This window comes from Salvelinus namaycush, chromosome 14, assembly GCF_016432855.1.
Source record: "Salvelinus namaycush isolate Seneca chromosome 14, SaNama_1.0, whole genome shotgun sequence".
NCBI lineage: Eukaryota > Metazoa > Chordata > Actinopteri > Salmoniformes > Salmonidae > Salvelinus > Salvelinus namaycush.
This window is the reverse complement of record NC_052320.1, coordinates 36798779-36807055: the sequence shown is the minus strand read 5'-3', so window position 1 is coordinate 36807055 and position 8277 is coordinate 36798779.

The window sequence follows — 8277 nt, the reverse complement described above, 5'->3', positions numbered from 1 at the left end:
CCTGGATAAAGCACAAAAAAACTTGGTGTTAAATACAGCTGCTATAATCTTGACTAAAACCACAAAATGTGATCATATTACTCTAGTGCTAGCCTCTCTACGCTGGTTTCCTGTTAAGGGCTAATTTCAAGATTTTACTGCTAACCTACAAAGCATTACATGGATTTGCTCCTACCTATCTCTCCGATTTGGTCCTGCCGTACATACAGTTGAAGTCAGAAGTTTACATACACCTTAGCTAAATACATTTAAACTCAGTTTTTCACAATTCCTGACATTTAATCCTAGTAAAAATGCCCTGTCTAAGGTCAGTTAGGATCACCACTTTATTTTAAGAATGTGAAATAATAATAGAAGAGAGAATAATTTATTTCAGCTTTTATTTCTTTCATCACATTCCCAGTGGGTCAGAAGTTTACGTACACTCAATTGGTATTTGGTAGCATTGCCTTTAAATTGTTTAACTTGGGTCAAAGGTTTCAGGTTGCCTTCCACAAGCTTCCCACAATAAATTGGGTGAATTTTGGCCCATTCCTTCTGACAGAGCTGGTGTAACTGATTCAGGTTTGTAGGCCTCCTTGCTCGCACACGCTTTTTCAGTTCTGCCCACAAATTTTCTATGGGATTGAGGTCAGGGCTTTGTGATGGCCACTCCAATACCTTGACTTTGTTGTCCTTAAGCCATTTTGCCACAACTTTGGAAGCATGCATGGGGTAATTGTTCATTTGGAAGACCCAGTTGCGACCAAGCTTTAACTTCCTGACTGATGTCTTGAGATGTTGCTTCGATATATCCACATAATTTTCCTACCTCATGATGGCATCTATTTTGTGAAGTGCACCAGTCCCTCCTGCAGCAAAGCACCCCCACAACATGATGCTGCACCCCCGTGCTTCACGGTTGGAATGGTGTTCTTCAGGTTGCAATCCTCCCCCTTTTTCCTCCAAACATAACGATGGTTATTATGGCCAAACAGTTCTATTTTTGTTTCATCAGACCAGAGGACATTTATCCAAAAAGTATGATCTTTGTCCCCATGTGCAGTTGCAAATCGTAGTCAGTTATGGCGGATTTGGAGAAGTGGCTTTTTCTTTGCTGAGCAGCCTTTCAGATTATGTTGATATAGGACTCGTTTTAATGTGGATATAGATACTTTTGTACCCGTTTCCTCCATCATCTTCACAAGGTCCTTTGCTGTTGTTCTGGGATTGATTTACACTTTTCGCACCAAAGTACGCTCATCTTGTCACGTTCCTGACCTGTTTTCCTTTGTCATGTATTTGTTTTAGTTGGTCAGGGCGTGAGTTGGGTGGGTTGGTCTAGGTTTGATTTTCTATGTTGGGATTTTGTGTTCGGCCTGGTATGATTCTCAATCAGAGACAGCTGTGAATCGTTGTCCCTGATTGAGAATCATACAAAGGCAGCCAGGGTTTCACTTGTGTTTTGTGGGTGTTTGTTCCTGTGTCAGTGTTTGGGCCACACAGGACTGTTTCAGGTTAGTCACGGTTGTTGGTTGTTGTATTTTGTAGTGTTTGTTGTTTTCCCATTAAAACATGAATACTTACCAATCCGCATCTTGGTCCGATCCATGCTCCTCCTCGTCTGAGGAGGAGAACGACTACGACAGCCGTTACACATCTTTAGGAGACTGAACGCGTCTCCTTCCTGAGCGGTATGCCGGCTGCGTGGTCCGATGGTGTTTATAATTGAGCGTTATTGTTTATACAGATGAACGTGGTACCTTCAGGCGTTTGGAAATTGCTCCCAAGAATTAACCAGACTTGTGGATGAACCAGACTTGTGGAGGTCTACAATTTGTTTTCTGAGATCTTGGCTGATTTCTTTTGATTTTCCCATGATGTCAAGCAAAGAGGCACTGAGTTTGAAGATGGGCCTTGAAATACATCCACAGGTAGACCTCCAATTGACTCAAATTATATCAATTAGCCTATCAGAAGCTTCTAAAGCCATGACATTATTTTCTGGAATTTTCCAAGCTGTTTAAAGGCACGGTGAATTTAGTGTATGTAAACTTCTGACCCACTGGAATTGTGATACAGTGAATTATAAGTGAAATAATCTGTCTGCAAACAATTGTTGGAAAAATTACTTGTGTCATGCACAAAGTATAGTTATAGTTTGTCAACAAGAAATTTGTGGAGTGGTTGAAAAATTTGTTTTAATGACTCCAACCTAAGTGTATGTAAACCTCTGACTTCCACTGTACCTACACGTATGCTACAGTTACAAAATGCAGGCCTCATTATTGCCCCTAGAATTTCTAAGCAAACAGCTGGGGGCAGGGCCTTCTCCTATAAAGCTCAATTTTTATGGAATGGTCTCTCGTGAGAGACGTAGACTCGGTCTCGACCTTCAAGTCTTAACTGAAGACATCTCTTCAGTAGGTCCTATGATTGAGTGTTGTCTGGCCCAGGGGTATGAAGATGAACGGCAAGGCACTGGAGTGACGAACCGCCCTTGCTGTCTCTGCCTGGCCGGCTCCCCTTTCTCCACTGGGATTCTCTACCTCTGACCCTATTACAGGGACAGAACTGGCTTACTAGTGCTTTTCCATGCCGTCCCTAGGAGGGGCGAGTTACGTCGCGCTAGGCCCTCTCTCTCTCTCAATTCAATTTCAATTTAAGGGCTTTATTGCCATGTGAAACATATGTTAACATTGCCAAAGCAAGGGAAGTAGGTAGTTAACAACACAAATGAACAATAAACATTACACTCACAAAAGTTCCAAAAGAATAACAACATTTCAAATGTCATATTATGTGCAAATAGTTAAAGTACAAAAGGGAAAATAAATAAACATAAATATGGGTTGTATTTACAATGGTGTTTGTTCTTTACTGGTTGACCTTTTCTTGTGACAACAGATCACAAATCTTGCTGCTGTGACGGCACATTGTGGTATTTCAACCAGTAGATATGTGAGTTTATCAATATTGGGTTTGTTTTCGAATTCTTTGCGGATCTGTGTAATCTGAGGGAAATAAGTGTGTCTAATATGGTCATACATTTGGCAGGAGGTTAGGAAGTGCAGCTCAGTTTCCACCTCATTTTGTGGGCAGTGTGAACATAGCCTGTCTTCTCTTGAGAGCCAGGTCTGCCTACTTTCTCAATAGCAAGGCTATGCTCACTGAGTCTGTACATAGTCAAAACTTTCCTTAAGTTTGGGTAATTTACAGTGGTCAGGTATTCTGCCACTGTGTTCCCTCTGTTAGAGCCAAATAACATCCTAGTTTGCTCTGTTTTTTTGTTAATTCTTTCCAATGTGTCAAGTAATGTTTTTGTTTTCTCATGATTTGGTTGGGTAAAATTGTGTTGCTGTCCTGGGGCTCTGTGGGGTCTGTTTGTGTTTGTGAACAGAGCCCCAGGACCAGCTTGTTTAGGGGACTCTTCTCCAAGTTCATCTCTCTGTAGGTTTTGTTATGGAAGGTTTGGGAATCGCTTCCTTTAAGGTGGTTGTAGAATTTAACAGCTCTTTTCTGGATTTTGATAATTTGTGGATATCGGCATAACTCTGCTCTGCATGCATTATTTGATGTTTTACATTGTACACAGAGAATTCTGCATGCAGTCTCAATTTGGTTTTTGTACCATTTTATGAATTCTTGGTTGGTGAGCGGACCCCAGACCTCACAACCATAAAGGGAAATGGGTTCTATAACTGATTCAAGTATTTTTAGCCAGATCCTAATTAGTAGGTAGAATTTTATGTTCCTTTTGATGGCCTTGTCTCTCAGCTCGTTCACAGCTTTGTGGAAGTTACCTGTGGCGCTGATGTTTAGACCGAGGTATGTATAGTTTTTTGTCTGCTCTAGGGCAACAGTGTCTAGATGGAATTTGTATTTGTGGTCCTTTTTTGGAACAGCATTATTTTTGTCTTACTGAGATTTACTGTCAGGGCCCAGGTCTGACAGAGTCTGATGATGATCTAGGTGCTGCTGTAGGCCCTCCTTGGGGGGACAGAATACCAGATCATCATCAAACCGTAGACATTTTACTTCAGATTCTAGTAGGGTGAGGCTGGGTGCTGCTGACTGTGCTAGTGCCCTCGCCAATTCATTGATATATATGTTGAAGATGGTGGGGTTTAAGCTGCATCCCTGTCTCACCCCACTGTGTGTGTTTTTGCCAATTTTAACCACACACTTGTTGTTTGTGTACATGGATTTTATAATGTTGTATTTGTTCCCCCAACACCACTTTCCATCAATTTGTATAGCACACCCTCATGCCAAATTGAGTCAAAAGCTTTTTTGAAATCAAATAAGCATGAGAAGACTTTGCCTTTGTTTTGGTTTGTTTGTTTGTCAATTAGGGTGTGCAGGGTGAATACGTGGTCTGTCGTACGGTCATTTGGTAAAAAGCTAATTTGCCCAGTACATTGTTTTCACTGAGGAAATGTACGAGTCGTCTGTTAATGATAATGTAGAGAATTTTCCCAAGGTTGCTGTTGAAGCATATCCCACGGTAGTTATTGGGGTCAAATTTGTCTCCATTTTTATGGATCCTCTCTCTCTCTCTCTCTCTCTCTCTCTCTACCTCTCGACCTCTCGACCTCTGAATGCTTGCTATGAAAAGCCAACTGACATTTACTCCTGAGGTGCTGAACTATTGCACCCTTTAACCCCACTGTGATTAATATTTGACCCTGCTGGTCATTTTAGGCTGGGTTCCTGTATAAGCACTTTGTGATATTTGTTATTATACCCACAGACATTTGATTGACACCCCCTCATCATATTGGAGGAAGAAATACAGAAATAAATGAATGAATAAATATATAAATTAATTATGTTCCTTGGTGTCCACATCAACAACAAACTAGATTTTTTTAAATTTATAAAATTTATTTCACCTTTATTTAGCCAGGTAGGCAAGTTGAGAACAAGTTCTCATTTACAACTGTGACCTGGCCAAGAATAAAGCAAAGCAGTTCGACACATACAACAACACAGAGTTACACATGGAATAAACAAAACATACAGTCAATAATACAGTTGAAGAAAATCTATATACAGTGTGTGCAAATGAGGTAAGAAAAGGGAGGTAAGGCAATAAATAGGCCATGGTGGCGAAGTAATTACAATATACCAATTATACACTAGAGTGATTGATGTGCAGAAGATGAATGTGCAAGTAGAGATACAGGGGTGCAAAGGAGCAAGATAAATAAATAAATACAGTATGGTGATGAGGTAGTTGGATGCGCTATTTACAGATGGGCTATGTACAGGTGCAGTGATCTGTGAGCTGCTCAGACAGCTGGTGTTTAAAGCTAGTGAGGGAGGTAAGAGTCTCCAGCTTTAGTGATTTTTGCAATTCATTCCAGTCATTGGCAGCAGAGAACTGGAAGGAAAGGCGGCCAAAGGAGGAATTGGCTTTGGGGGTGACTAGAGAGATATATCTGCTGGAGTGCGTGCTACGGGTGGGTGCTGCTTTGGTGACCAGTGAGCTGAGATAAGGCGGGGCCTTACCTATCAGAGACTTGTAGATGACCTTAAGCCAGTGGGTTTGGCGACGAGTATGAAGCGAGGGCCAGCCAACGAGAGCGTACAGGTCGCAGTGGTGGGTGGTATATGGGGCTTTGGTGACAAAACGGATGGCACTGTGATAGACTGCATCCAATTTGTTGAGTAGAGTGTTGGGGCTATTTTGTAAATGACATCGACGAAGTCGAGGATCGGCAGGATGGTCAGTTTTACGAGGGTATGTTTGGCAGCATGAGTGAAGGATGCTTTGTTGCGAAATAGGAAGCCAATTCTAGATTTAATTTAGATTTAATTAGATTTCACTTTGAACTCGACACGAAGAAAACCACGAAAACAGAAGCAGCACTCAACAAGGGAGGTGTGTGGAGCTGGTGGCGGGAGTCAAAAGTCAACGCCAGGAGCATACTGAAGATCCAGGAGCTTCAGCCGCCCACAGTGGACGGCATACTGGTGGACCTTAACCTGGCCGCTAAGTCTTCCACTGGCCTCTCCTTCATGCTGGGCGACATCGCCAGGTCCTTGTCCTGCAACAAGAGGATGGCCTTGTTCATTCAGACGGGGCTCCACAACCTGAACGAGGCTCTGCAGGAGCGCACAAGCGAGGCCCACAAATCCCAGGCCCAGCTGGATGAGATGAAGGCTGACAACTACCGTGCCAACCTGGCCCATGCCAAAGCAGAACTGGAAGGGGGCAAGATAAGGATCACCAAGCTGGAGAGAGAGAACTATACCTCCAGGATGAGATCGCAGCACACAAGTTCCAGATCCACAAGCTGCAGAAGATAGTCAGGTCAGGTCAACAGGGTCCTGTAATTGAAGTGATTGAGCAGGTGATGGAAGTCCCCATGCCTCAGAGCCAACCTCAGCCAGAGAGCACCCCAGCCCCATCCAAGCGTAAGTATTCCAGACGGCCCCCTCCGCCCAAGAAGGAGCAGAAGCCAAAGATAGCCGCACCAGCGGTGGAACCAGATCAACCCAAGAGCCCAGAGCCAGTGCCAGAGCATGAGCCCATTGAGGAGGTGTATGTTGAAAAAGAGACATACGAAGAGGAGATATCTCACACACCTTCCCCTATTTCTGAAGAGGAGATCAAGCCTGAACCCTCACCTGATGAATTGGACATCTTTGAGGCCATGGAGAAGAAGAGCACCAACCTCCTGGATGGCTTCCAGTTATCTGTGTTCAACATCATTGAAATGTCCCTCAGTGTTAAATCTGGGGTGAGTGGGGGGGGGGGGGGGGATGGCTGGCCAGCTCCACAGGATGGACCTACAGGCAGACAAGGCCAACGAAGCCATCAAACTCTACATTGTCCTTCAGAAAACCATCAGACTCCTTCAACAACATAACCTCCAAACTCCACGGGAAATAGACAGAGAACATCCTGTGTATGCTGCTTGTGGAGGACAAACTGGACTGGGCAGGGTTCTGGGATAACACCACCAAGTCACCAGGGGACATGCTAAAAGAGATCAACTCTATTTTCATCATGTCACGCCTGCTCCTGCTTCCCCTCCCTGGCGTTTGAGGGCGCCAGGCTGCCCATCATTTCGCACACCTGTCACCTCCGTTACGCGCATCAGTGCTTCATTGGACTCACCTGTACTCCATCACGTTTTAATTGCCTTCCCTATATCTTTCTGTTACTCTGTTTCATCCCCATGTCAGCTGTCATGTCCTGTCTCATGTCTGTTTATTAATTAAATGTTCACTCCCTGTACTTGCTTCTCGTCTCCAAGCATCTGTCCTTATAGAATGCTGACACCACAATTTGAAGCATCAGGGAGTTTTTGTTTTTTGTTTTTGTTGGTGACGTCGGGTCCGGGTGCCGGTGCCGATGGAACCGGGGGTGCCTAAGCTGGCTCGTCGGGCTTCCACGCCTTAGCTGTCTCGAGAGGCTTCACAGTGTATTGTTTGTATTGTACAACCATACTTTATGCTATACTTTGACATTAAGATGGTTAGATTAGTAAACGATGCCACAAACTGCTTACCATCCAGCACCTTTAAAATAAAGAAATCAACCAAATTCCCCAAATTTCCTCAGATAAGACAAGACTGTAACGTGCACCTGCTAAACAAGTTCCCTTAATCCAGCGACTCCCTTCACTTCCGGACCATCGAGCCGCACAAGCTGATGTGGTCGCTAAACCCTGTCCGCCAGTGCCGCCGCCTGCCCCCTCCAGCCCAGACCACCCACCTGGTGATGCCTGCTTCAGAGGCCAGACCCCTGAGCGGAGTCAGGTACAGGGAAACCCACTGTAAAACCGCTAGTACTGTGAACTCAATAAATATCCTTCACGTTGCTGCATTCATGTAACCATGCTGCAATGTTCAGCCTCAGCTCTCCGTTCTCTTCCTAGTTGGTACAGATACAGCAACTCAGTGCTCTGTCTCTCTCAGGGAGCTGTTTAGGGGCGAGCTGCAGACACTATGGCATTGTAATCTGACCATGAACAACATGCAGGTGACCAAGAAGATGTCCTCTCCCCCCTGCAACCTCTCCTCCATTTCCCTGCTGATGGAGATGGACATCAACCACAGCCGAGCCACTGTGCTCTGCACAGGTAAGGGCTCACATACTTCAGCATCAGCTAACATATCAATGATATCAATGGACATGGTGTTGTGTGGTTAGGAGCTTAGAGAGCAGCAATGTGTGGACAATACATGGCAAGATCTTAGTATTATTTCCTGTCCCCTGGTGAAAGGAATAGGCCGCTTGTGATAAGAGTTTCTAAATTCTCATTGGTTTGTGATGTGTTAACA